At 41.5% G+C, this 12,949-nt stretch overlaps 1 protein-coding gene across 1 annotated transcript in view; it reads left to right on the top strand.

Annotated features, from left to right (window-relative positions):
* Window positions 1–12,949, top strand: part of LOC122816485 (mitochondrial Rho GTPase 2-like) — a gene marked incomplete in the record, with an annotated part of 1,688,264 nt that overhangs the window by 519,679 nt on the left and 1,155,636 nt on the right.

The raw sequence follows: 12,949 nt of genomic DNA, 5'->3' as shown, positions 1-12,949 counted from the left end.
TCTAAATTGGCCCTAGGCGTGAGTGCGTGCATGTGTGTGCTTTCTGTGGAAGGTTGGGCTCTGGGTTGGCAACTCGACACCGTAAAACTCCACTGCCAATCATGAGCAGACAGGTGATCCGCTGTGGCAACCCCTAACCGGGAAAAGCCGAAAGAAGAAGAAGATTCTACAGAGATCCGTAATCCAATGAGTCTGATCAGTTAAAAGGTTTGAATCAACAACTGTTAACGTAGGGAAATCCCTAAAGCTAACAAAACTAACTGCATGTTTACAAATGTTTTACATTCATAGGAGTCATTGAAGTTTCAAGGATGCTTTAGTCTTATGACCATGTTAGCATTGCCAATGTCAACCCTAAAGCTTCAGTTCCTTTCTTAAGGAGAGAGAGGACAGTTAACCTTTGGATAAACTTGAGAACACCCATTCCATTCATCCATGTTTAATCTAAAGAAATATTTAGACTCACATTAGTGCACATATTTATCCCAGGGAAGGGGAGCCACTTGGATGATGAATCTGTTCATCCATCACATTATCTGTTGTTTAAGGTAAAGGTCTCTGGTTGTAGTGTTAGCCTAGCTGCTTGTCTTGCTGAGATAGATCATCATAATCATCAGCCCCCTTTTTCCCATTTTTCTACATGGGATCGTGGTATCGTGTTAGCTGTCGTCAACTGTCTCGATTCAGTGCCACACTCCTGCCTTCTTCAGCACTCATGCCTGACTGTCACAGATCTTCTTTCACACAATCCATCCACCTCTTTGCTAGACGTCGTCGCTTCCTCTTACCTTCTTCCTGTCTGTCCCAAATCTTCCTCACTAGATTGTCTTCTGCTTTTCTGCACATGTGCCCGCACCACCATCTTGCTGAGCTATATGAGGTCAAAGAATACTGTATCTCGAATGGAATGTTAAGCAAGTCACATGTCACCCATCAGGGGTCTATAAGACAGAGAGTGAAAAGGCTGTCAATCTCTCCTGATAATATTTCTGGTCTTAAGTACCTTTTTTTTTTTGTTATGATATGAACCTATGAGACTTTTCAAATTTGTTGTATTGTCATGAGAGATGCATTCTGAATGGAGCATTGTACTCTGTAATTGGTGTGATTATTGCTGATTATAGGGGACAGTAACATTTTTGAATCTAGATGAAATGCCACTAGTTACAACTGGCTACTAATTGTGCTAAATATGAGGATTTCCTGGCAGCGGCTGCTACACAGTGATCAAAGGAAGGGGGACTGCCAGTACCAGTACCCAGGTCCATAGCTGCCTTTTCATTTTGTAAGTGTGTGTTATTCATACTGTGTTTTGAATTATCATGTGTGACATAGGCAAACTTGCATTTATATAAAATACATTTGTATAAAACTAATTAAACCATATTACCAAGTTCACATTTACAAACATTGTATATATCATATATTCTCTTCAATGTAGTCAAGTCAACATTACATAAATTGCTCAATTCCTGCCTTCTCTAACCTCATTCCTCCTCCAAAATATTTTTCTGCATATATTGTTTCCACAATTTCCATTTTTTAGGTAATTTACTCCTACCCTTTTCTAAAGATCTCACTTTCTGTTCTTTTATTTCTGTTAGAATATTCACTATTTCCAGTACATTTGATGTACACTTTGATTTCCATTTTCTAGTAATTGCTCTTTTTGGCAGCCACCAGAATTAAATGTAAGGCCTTACTATGTCTAGGCAATTCAGATTCTGTATCCCAGCTAAAAAAAAAAAAATAATTTCATTAGTTACACTCATTTGCTCACCCAGTATTGCTGACAGAGTACTCTATGGAGAATTTTTAAAGTCTGCTAAGTCATTACACTCCCAAAACATATGTTCCCAATTACCTTTTTCTTCCCCATTACACCTGCAACATTTGCTATCTACCCGAAGAAAAATTCTTTGGAGTCTGCTTTCGGTATAAAAGTGCCTATGTAAACATTTCCAAACAAAAATCCTAAATCTTCTAGACTTTGTTGCATGTTTGAGAGCCGTGCATATGTCCTCCCATTGTTTCTTTGTAAATTCATTATCTAATCCCTCTTCCCAATCTTTTCTGGATTCTCCTGACTGATTCCTATAGTTATTATTGCAATATTTTATATACCCTACTAATTATCCTTTCTTTAACAGCAGCTTCTCTTCTAGATTCAACTAAAAACCCTACCAGAGCAGGTCTTTCACTTAGGATTCCCCTAGCCCTTTCACTTTGCCTATACTTTGATATTAATTCCTGATAGGGAAGGCAGTCTCTAGCCTGCAGTTCCAGTGTCGTCTTGGCCTCCTCCCATTCTGTCACCTTTTCCTCTCTATTTGTTCCCAGTACCTTGGTTCCTTTGCCAGCTTATTCCAGTAAATTTCATCCAGCTCTTGCCTATTCTCTATACCCTTATTGCAGTCCTCCCTATCAGCTGGATCTCCTTTCTCCATTCTGTTGTTGGCTTATTTATTTATTTCCAGTTTGATTACCGGGGAAGTCCACTGGGCCGAAATGACCCATTTTCAGTGGAGGCCCAGGGAGAAAAGCTCCAAGTTGCATAATACAGTTACAATACAAGTGGTACACAAGTATAAAATATATATTATACAAAAAAGTTACAATTAACACATTTGGTGTCATGGTATTTAACAGAGTTCAGGGTTATACAGTTTCATTTAAGGAGCACTCTAATGTATGGAGTTTGACAACAATGTATGTATGATCATGAGTAGAAAGAGAAGACAGAGTAAAGAAATAGAGAATATACTGTGCTTACGCACAATTAAACATGGATGCTCTTTACAATATTTACATGGTTGAATTGAGTAAGAGTGGCTATAGGTGTTGTTGAGAGCATAGAGAGCTCAGAAAATAGAGAAGAGAACACACTGGGAGCAGAAAGTTTAGCTTGAATTAGGTAGGGTGAAGGCAGGTACATTTTTGCTTAGAGGACAGGTGTTTGAAAATAAAGTTTCCAGAGTTTGGTATAGATCTTAGAGTAGATGGAAGGGAATTCCATTTTTTGCCAAGTGAGTAAGAGAGGGGAAGTTGGCCAGCAGGACGTTTAGGTTTGTTGATAGCCCTTATAAGCCTAGTCGTGCAACCTAAATGTGACCCACAAAGTTATTCACTTCTCCGTATACTTCCTGCTACTGTATAAGTATAATGTTTTATATGACTGTTATACTCCTTAAGGATCTGCACCCAAAATCCCACTCTTTCCTTATTTTGTTACTTTCCCCTTGTTTTGTCACCCTTTTCCATTTTGAATTGTATCTTTCTGCATGTGATATATATTAGAACCTTAACTGTGTCGATCTAAAATATCCCTTCAAATCAGGTAATTCTAAACCACCTTGTCCTGCTGGAAGGATCAGCTTATCCCACTTGACTCTTGCCCTCTTCTCTCTCAGAAAAAAAACCTTCAGCTCTTTATTAAATGTTATCCACAACTTCTCTGGTTGATAAAAATATAACTGACCTGTATGAAAAGCTAAAGAGACTAAAGCATTTTTACTGCTTGCATCTTTCTGTCTATATCCATAGGCAAGCACTTCCAGTTTCTCGATTTGTGTATTTTGTAGTTTCTTCCCACATATCCTTGGCTGCCATAACTGTGCCTTTTTTAACCCATACTGTTAAATACTTCATTCTTGTCCCCATAAAAATGGGTACGGCTGAACCAGTTGATTTGTGGGTACATAGTTTACAGCTATAGCCTTTGTTTTATTACCACTAATTTTATATCCCAAAAAAACTTGGAACTGTTTGAGAATGTTTCACAACATTGAGATTGCCTTTTCTGGTTTTATCAGGTACAAAATAGTAGCTGCAAATAAAGCCAAATTTTCTTGATTCCCTATCTCTATTTAAGCATAACTTGAACCAGTGGATGAATAATCGGAAATTCACTCCAGTCTGACTGCTATGTCTCTGATGTACAGAGGCAGTCAGTGAATTACTACCTATATAAATAACTGTGTGGGTCACATTTAGGTTGCACAGCTAGGCTTATAAGGGCCCTAGTGGTTGTTAGCTTGGTATACACCTTTGAACCATACCAATTATATCCTTGAATTTCTCAGTCCATTATTTTCTTTGCCAGTGGTTCTAAATGTAATGCAAATAACAAAGGAGAAAGAGGGTACCTCTGCCTGGTTCCTCTGCTGAGATGCAACTTATCAGAGAAGAACCCTCACACTTTGAGTTTTACCTCTGATCCCTCATACAATAATAAGGTTATGCAAATGCTTCCACTGCCATACTCATAAAATCCCAGCTTACTGTGTTGTCTAATTTCTCTCCAACAAGGCCTACCAACAACAGAGGTATTTTCTTACATTCTGCTTCCGTCTGGATAATTGTTGTATTAATATTGTCAAATATTTGTCTCCCTCCACAAAAAAAAAGAAAAACACATTGATATATAATATAAATGTTGGCAACACCTTTGCCATTCTTTTAGCCGTTATAGATATAAACACTTCATAATCATGGTGTAAAATTCATTTGTGCCTGCATTAAGTTGGAACTAATGGGTCTTTACCGTCTTTAGGTATTATAGCCACCAGAGCATTTTTCCAGGAGGTTGGTGCTTCCCCTCCTTTTAAAACACAGTTAAACAAAACCTTCCGGATCTTTATCATTTTCTTCACTTCTAGCTTCCAAATTTTCACCAGAATACCATATATTCTTGGGGACTTTCCTGCAGATTGGTTAAGCATCACCATTTGGCCTTGTCTACCTGTAACGTTGTCATATTTAAGTCTTCCATAAATACTTCATTTGTGCTTTTTCTTGATTTCACTACTACTTTGCTTTTTACACATTTTCATAAAATTTCTAAAATATCTCTAATACTTCTACAGGATTTCTGGTTATATTTCTTGTTATAGGCTCCCTAGGTTTGCCAACTGACCTTTTCTACTTTCTGTTGCCTAAACCATTGTGCCAGATGGTTTTGTGCTCTGGAGTTATCAGAACAGTTGCTTATCAGCAGTCTTTCTAAACTCATGCATATTACCCAGTACTGTTATCCATACTGTATTTTCTGGATAACTTTTGTTATCTTCACAAATAAACGTAAAGTGCTAAAAACGAACCAAAAACCACAAAAAAGGCACTCAGGAAGCAACCCAATACTCGAAAGGGATTTATTCAGCAGCTCGAAGTAAATAATACATCCACATAAATGTTACACTTGTAAATACGTTTTCATCCTCTCTTGACTTCATCAGATAAAACAACCCATAAAATCTAGTCCATTTATTTAGCTTCCTCATTAAACTATCAACCAATAACAAATTACATTCAATAAAGCAGGTTCATACAATATAGCACCAACTGAATAAATGACTTATCTAATAGTATCTAACTTAATTCATAGAAATATTATAACATATACATTATTAACATTAAATATTTAATTTAAAATACTTTAATAAAACCTTTTTAAAAACTTTTGTTGTCCAAGAAACAATACTACATTGTTAATGCTTGATTTAAGCCCATTTTTGCATACCTGACATTAACTAAGGTGCTCTCTTTCTGAACAGCTGTACCTGCTTTCCAGTTGTCTGCAGATTTGATTAACCAGATGTTCTTATTGTCATTTTTATTAACAGAGAAATAGATGCCAAACAGGAGGTAAACCCACACAAGCCCGTAGGGGGCCCCACTGGTAACCTTACCACTGTTTAAAGAGGCACTTGACACACAAACTGCATGGGTACTGTCTTTCAGCCATTTGTCAGTCCATCTTACCATGTAAGGATATATGTTTAAGGATCAGTTTCCTTATGATTCCAACATGAAGCATGGTATCTAATGATCTATTGCTGTCTGTTTTCATCTATTTCAAACATATGGGTTGTCAGCTCCAACTATATCCATCCAAGGCGTCAAATTCTAAGCTTCATGTGATCCAGAACTCTGATGTCTTCCCTACCCATATTTCCCTAGGCCCTGCCTTAGATACTTGGATCCTGTTTGCCACTTGAGTAATACGGATATGCACAAAAGCTCTCCAGAAGCAGTGGGTGGTATACTTAATTTCTTCCAGCTTACTCCTGTCCTAACTTGAGGGTTTTTTTCTCACACTTTTACCTTTTCTTAGTGTAAATTAAAAGTCACAGTAGTTAATATTGATAAGATAGTTAGTATAATTAGTATATTTAGTGTAGTTTAATTCTTTTAGCTAAGATTTTAGGCCCTTTTTTCATGTCAGCTGTTCTTGTTGCTTACAAAAAGGGGGAGGTGGATATATTATTTAGTAGATAACATAACAGAGATCATTATGTTGCAGTTGTGTTTGACTGTCTTGATGTAGGTTTTCTTCATGTCAAAATCTACTGGTTTCAAAATGTTCTCTGAGTCTAGGCACAAACCACCAAGACCCACACTGCAAATGTGTTTATTTTCGAAGTGCTGCACACCTTGATCTGGACTGCCAGTCTTGTGCAGCATTCAGTGCTTGGCCCTTTTCCAGCACAGACATGGGCTATCCCTTCATCTTCTTCCATTTCTCCTTCAAAAAGAGATGGATCTAAATCAAAAGGACAAGAAAAAGAGAAAGAAAAAGACCATAAGGATGAGAGAGAAGGAAAGGAGTAAGTCTCCCTGTAAAACCACCAAAAACCATTCCTCAGAACAGAGGACCTCATCAGTCCAGACCCTAAGGTACCTTGAAGATTGGATCTGATGACTTCTTGGGTCCGATCTCCTTTTCCATGCACTAGATACTCACTGGGACCTAATCACCTGGTTTTGCTTCTATGTCTCTGATGGACAGAGGCAGTCAGTAAATTGCTACTTGTATAAATCAAATTTGTGAGTCACCAACCCTATAAGTACAGAGATGCTCTCTACCACCTTCAGTGGCATCATGCAGTCAGTCATCAAGAAGCCACAAGGAACTGTATGTTGATTGGATGATGATGTTTTTGAGGATGCAGATTCAGCTTGGGGTTGTCCTGGTACCATTCCCTGGGAAATTTGAGTACTGGCCAACTTGTGTCTCCCTTGCAGGAATCCATTCCAACTCACCCTTTGGGTCCGGTGTTATTGGAATTGATTGGAACTGGAACACCTTTGTCAGCGATGGAGCTACTTACAACTTTGACCATTGCCTTTGGAACAAGATGAGGCTTGAAACCAAAGTTTTTGTGGTGAGTTCTGAAGTGGGGGGGGGGGATGAATCGGCACCGAGATTCTTGGAGCCTTCTTTCCCTCTTGGGGCTTCTACCTTGGACAGCTTGGATCAGAGATCAGGACCAGGGTCGTTGGTGAGAGTTCCTTCTCTTAGGTTCATAGGTAGGTACTAGGCTATTGGCCCAAGGGCCTACGTAAGTCTAGCCAACAAGGTTCCCTGGCTTATGCCACCAAAGAAATTTATTTTCCTTTGCCACTGTCGAACTGAGACACAGAAGTGATCCCTGGGGTTTAATTCCTATTTCCCATCCACTCATTAAGATTTTTCTTGAAGAGTGCTAATGAAGAACTTTGCGTGACATAGATGAGTAGCCTGTTTCAAAGTATGGGAAGTCTCTGGGATGGGAATCTATTCCTCCAGCATGTCCTGTTTATTGTGGTGACAAGGTTTAGGTCCCTAGAGCGTGTAGCTCTGAGGGATTGGGATTTCTTTAGGTGTAGCATGTCCAACAGCTCTGGGTTTGACATAGCTTTATATGTTAAGCAGAGATCACCTCAGAGTAGACGATATGCTATGGAGTAAAGCTGGAATTTTCTGAGACTGTCAGTGTAGGGCATTTGTTTGAGGCAAGTAATCCTCTGTGTGAGGTACTTCTGTGGCCTTGCCAGCTGCTGCAGATGTCTTGTGAGGTACATTCCAAAAGGAGCATTGTACTCTATAATGGGTCTAATGAGTGTCGTGTAGAGGGGAACAATGACCTCTTTTTTCCTGGATGAGAACCCTTTTATGATTAGGTGTGCCACGTAGAAGGAACTTCCTGGCTACTGTGGCGATGTGACTATCAAAGGAGAGACTACTGTCCACCTGGGTCCCAAGGTCTCATCACATGTTCGGTGTTAAGTAGATTGCTGCCTATGTGCTAGTTCATGGGTACTGAGTTTTTACCAAAGGGGATGACACTGCACTTTTTGGCATTGAGCTTGAGGCCATGGCTCTGACACCAGGCATCTGTCTCAGCGAGGCCCTTCTGTAGGATGTCCACATCATTTGAGGACTTGACTATGGCTCCTAGTTTGCAGTCATCTGCGAACTTTGTTAGCCAGAGGCCTTCTTTGTTAGCCTGTACTTCAGAGAAGTAGATAACAAACAGGAGAGGTCCCAGGACTGAACCCTGTGGTACTCCACTTGTCACTGCTTTGAGGTCAGATTTGGAGTCAGCAACTTTTACAGTGTGGGTTCTGTCAGTGAGCCAGTTGACAACCCATCTTGTGACGTAGGGATTTATACCTAGTTTAGTGAGTTTAGCTATAATTCCAGAATGGGGGATGGTGTCGAAAGCCTTGGCGAGGTCAAGATAGGCTGTGTGAAAGACCTTACCCTCATCAACGGTTTTGGTGACTGCCTCAGTTGTTGATCGGGTTCAGGAGGCATGATCTGCCTTTCACAAACCCGAACTGGGTGGGATCCAGAGTTTGGAGGTTACCAATGTCTTTGTTTGAGTTCCATGATGATATGTTCCATGGCCTTGCAGACCAGGCTCGTCTGGCTAATAGGGCGATAGTTCCCGGGATCAGTGGTGGCTTCCCCTTTATGGAGTGGGATAATTGTTGCTGTGCGCCATTTACTGGGCACAAAGCCTGATGTGAGACTATTATTGAACATGTGCTTAGGTGGGGAGCCAGTTCGTGTAAAACGCAACCTGGGATGTTGTCCGGTCCCATGGATGCTGTGTTTTTGGCTTTAGAGAGTGCAGCCTTTACCTACGCAGTTGTGATTACAGGGACTCTGCATTCTTCCTGTATAGATATGGGCCTTTTAGGGAGTGGGGGGGTAAAGTTAGCACTGATCCTATCTGCCAGGATCTTGTTTGTATTGGAGGGAACCCTCTGTGCTGGTGGCAGTTTCGGCCTTCAAGGCCTTTGAAAGAGTTTTGGCAAATACCAAAGACAGAGTGGCTCCAACCAGTTCAACTTTACACGAACCCCAGCTGCATTTTCTTTCCTCTTCATCTTGTTAGATAGGGACTGCTGGGACCAAGCACTTCTGAGGAAATCTGCTTTGTCAGCTCCCTGTCTAATTCTGAGCCTTTTACTGTGCACCCAGATCAGCTTCCTGTCTGATTTTGAGCCTTCTACTGTGCCTCCAGAAGGTGCACCCAGAAAACAGACGTAAACAGAAGCACCTAGACTCTTCCCAAGAGTTTTTCACTGAAGATACTAACTTGGAGGAAGGAGAGGACTCCCCTTGCACTCTCTCTGAAGATGTCACATTCTGAGATATTCTTGAATTAATGAAGCAGAGAAGGGGGTTAGTCGTCCCAAGACCCTTCTCCGGATGAGTCAGTATTCTTGGAAGCTTTTGGTTCTGGACCAACATTGTCCTGTGTGATATCTTCTGTCGGTCCACTTATCAACTTTATGGCTCAACAGGTGTGGAAGGATCCTGTTGTTGCAGAGTCCATCCCAAAAAAGGCTGATTAAGTCTTATTTGCACCTATGGACAGGAAGCACTGGAGTGAAGGGTCCAGCAGTAGATGTAGTGGTGGTAGTGGCAGCCACCAAGAAGGAGCTATCGGAAGAAAGTTCCTCTCTTCATCCTCCTATTAGAGAGTCTGGGGCGATGGACAGATTTGGGAAGCAGGCCTATGCATAAGCAAATTTCACCCTTAGATCACCGACTTATGTGGCTCATTTAGCAAGATTCCAGAGAGGCTTGACTAAAGATATCACAAAGTCCCTCTCAGGGATACTGCCTATGGATGTTCATAAAACAGTTGACTCCCAGCTCACCACCCTGCGATCCTCAAATGTGGCTATGCATTTGCTCTCTAATGCAGCTGATGGTTCGGCCAGAGTGCAGGCACCAACATCACCATATATTGCCCCACTTGGATGTGGCTTTTTGACTTTGCATGCTTTGTTAATACCCCTTATGGTTCCACCTTGTTTGTACCAAAAGTTAGAAATACTCGTCAAGAGCCAACAAGATGGTAAGAGAGACTCTGTAGTGTGAGTATGCTTCACCACTACACATAGAACTTTGTGTAGAATGAGAGATCAGGGAACATGATGTGGTTCCACAAATCACAGAATACTTTCCATGACTGCCAGGGTGACAGACCTCCCTGTAGCAGAGGAGTAGATCATTTTAATGGACAATGCCAAAGAGGTAGAGGTGGACTGCATAACTAAGGCTTTCACAGTTCATTTTCCAAGGAAGCCTTTCAGTGCTCCTGAATGGTTGCCTGACTGCTACACACTGGAGGCAGTCAAGGGCCAGGGGAATCTCTGCACCCTCAAGCCTGACACTGAATAACTTCAGATTCATGGGTGCTAAAAATAATATTCAGAGGCTGTTCAGTTCCCCTTTCCCTACCATCTCAGAAAAAGAAGAAATTTTCCGATATTTCACCCAGTGAGTGGGACTCGACAGCCGTAAAAATTTCAAAGCTGCTCGAAAAAGAGTCATGCAGCCAGTCCCCTAAGACCAGTTATAATCTAGTGTCTTTTTTAAGATCTTTTTAGTGCCAAATAAAACCAGGGACCTCAGATCCAAATTGGATCTGTCACCTAAAACAGTTAATGAAACCAAGTTCTAGATGCTCACTGTATGGTCCATTTTATCTCTTCTGAGGAAGGATGATTGGATGTGCCCTATAGATCTCCAGGATATCACATCAAAATAGCAAAGCAGTCCAGAAGATTCCTCCACTTCGGGCTGAGCACCAGTCATTATCAATTCCGGGCACTGCCATTTTGTTTCACCACAGCCCCCAGGGTCTTGGGGATCCAGGTCTTCCTGTACCCTGACAATTGACTCCTCATTGCTTCTGTCAAGTATCTGCTGCTATGCCACCTGAACCAAGTAATTCAGTTGCTTCAAGACTTGGGTATATCTGAGAATCTTCCAAAATGCCAGCTAACTCCAACACAGAATATAGAGTTCATAGGATGCCACCTACATACCAAAATGCAAATAGTCAGCCTTCCCCAGTCCAGGGTTCTGTCAGTTCGTCTAACAGCATTTCTTATGTACTACATCACCACCATCTACGTTAATTCTTCACCTTTTAGATCTCATAGCATCCTCAATACTAATGGTCCCTTTAGCTAGATACCACATGAGAGTACTACAGTGGAATTTAGCAGTACAGTTATCTTAGTCTGTTCATGCCTTGCATTCAGAAGTCCGAATTATGCAGATTTGCAGACAACACATTGCTTTGTGGATGGATTACATCGATGATGGTAACTCAGGGTTGCCCCTTCTAGACAGAATCACCTATTGCGATAGTGACCACAGATGGCTCCCTTTTGGGAGGGGGTGCATCTCGAAGGGAGGATGGTCCAAGGCACATGGTCATCACTAGAGGCGAATCTTCAAATAAGTGTCTTGGAGTTAAGAGCAGTCGTCCTGGCATTGCAGGCTTTTTAGGACCTTTCCTCCAAGGGTTTGATTTCCATACAAACAGACAATATGTCAGTGGTATGGTACATCAGCAATCAAGGAGGAACCCATTCTTATTTTGTCTGTCAAGAGGTCGTGCGAGTATGGCAATGGGAGATGTCTTCACAATGCTTTCTAATAACACGCATCCCAGGGTTATCCAGTGAAATCGCAGATAAATTGAGCACATATTTTCTTATGCCTCATGAGTGGTCTTTCAACCCCAAGGTGACATTTGTAATCTTCATTCACTGGGGCCAACTTTGCTGTTTTGCATCCTACCTGAACAACAAATGCAGCAGTTATTTTGCCCTGGCCCCTCCACACGGACAGTCACTGAGGGATGCTGTGGTCCACAAGTGGCCTTCAAGACTCCTATATGCATTTTTACCTTTACCAGTAGTTAACATATTCATACAGAAGGCAAGACAGTGCAAGGCCAGGGTGATCTTCATTGCCCCTTTTGGCCCTGACAGGCATAGTTCCCCTTCCTATGGCCTTTACTAGTTCATCCTCCATGGATGTTGGATCAGTAACCAAACTTACTGACTCACCCATCCAGGTCACCTTCTCCCCGGGCCAGAAGTCCATGAAGTTAACTGCATGGTTCTTTCAGTTCTAACCATAGCTAGAGATGCTAGGCTTTCTCCAGCAGTAGTCAGCATTCTTTCTGCTTCACAAAAAATGTCCACTTGGAAAATTTGTCAGAATAAATGGAAGAGTTTTTCGATTTCAGCATACTCCAAAGGCGTTTCAGCACCAGTACCATCCATACTAGAGTTTCTCTGTGATCATTTGGACAAAGGTTCCAGATGTTCATCGTATTTCACTGTTGCAGTCATTACACTTGGGGTATCCTGCTGGCAGGCTACCCTCAGTCGGCCTGAATTCGAAAGTCCTAGTCCTGCGTTGGTTGCTGTCGCCTCTTCCCTGACGTCAGTGCACCAGGGGTATATAAGATGCAGCCGACGCCATTTTCTTCAGTCTTTCTTGCCGCGCGGTGCCCGAAGCAAAAGCAGTTCGCAAGTGCCGGTCGGCCGACTCCTGAGATTTTCAAAATCGAATTTCAGAACCGAAGTCTTCAATAAAGCTAAGTACCCCGTTGGGGAAACTTTTTCTTGCACCAGACCGATGTCAGTAAAAGTTAACAATTGTATTTCTTGTGGGAAGCAAATACCTCATAAGGATTTTCACTCTTACTGTATTCCTTGCCTAGGCCCTGACCGCAACGTTGCTAGTTGTCGGTTTTGTGCTAGATTTAACCAACGCACTATTAAGCGTCGGTTTGATTTTGCTTTACATTACTCTGGCCGAAGGTTTAACTACATAATGCCGTCGGAACAACTGACGACCGGA

Source organism: Protopterus annectens, chromosome 12.part0 (genome assembly GCF_019279795.1).
Source record: "Protopterus annectens isolate FY-2018-M chromosome 12.part0, PAN1.0, whole genome shotgun sequence".
NCBI lineage: Eukaryota > Metazoa > Chordata > Ceratodontiformes > Protopteridae > Protopterus > Protopterus annectens.
This window is presented reverse-complemented; position numbering and strand designations above follow the sequence as displayed.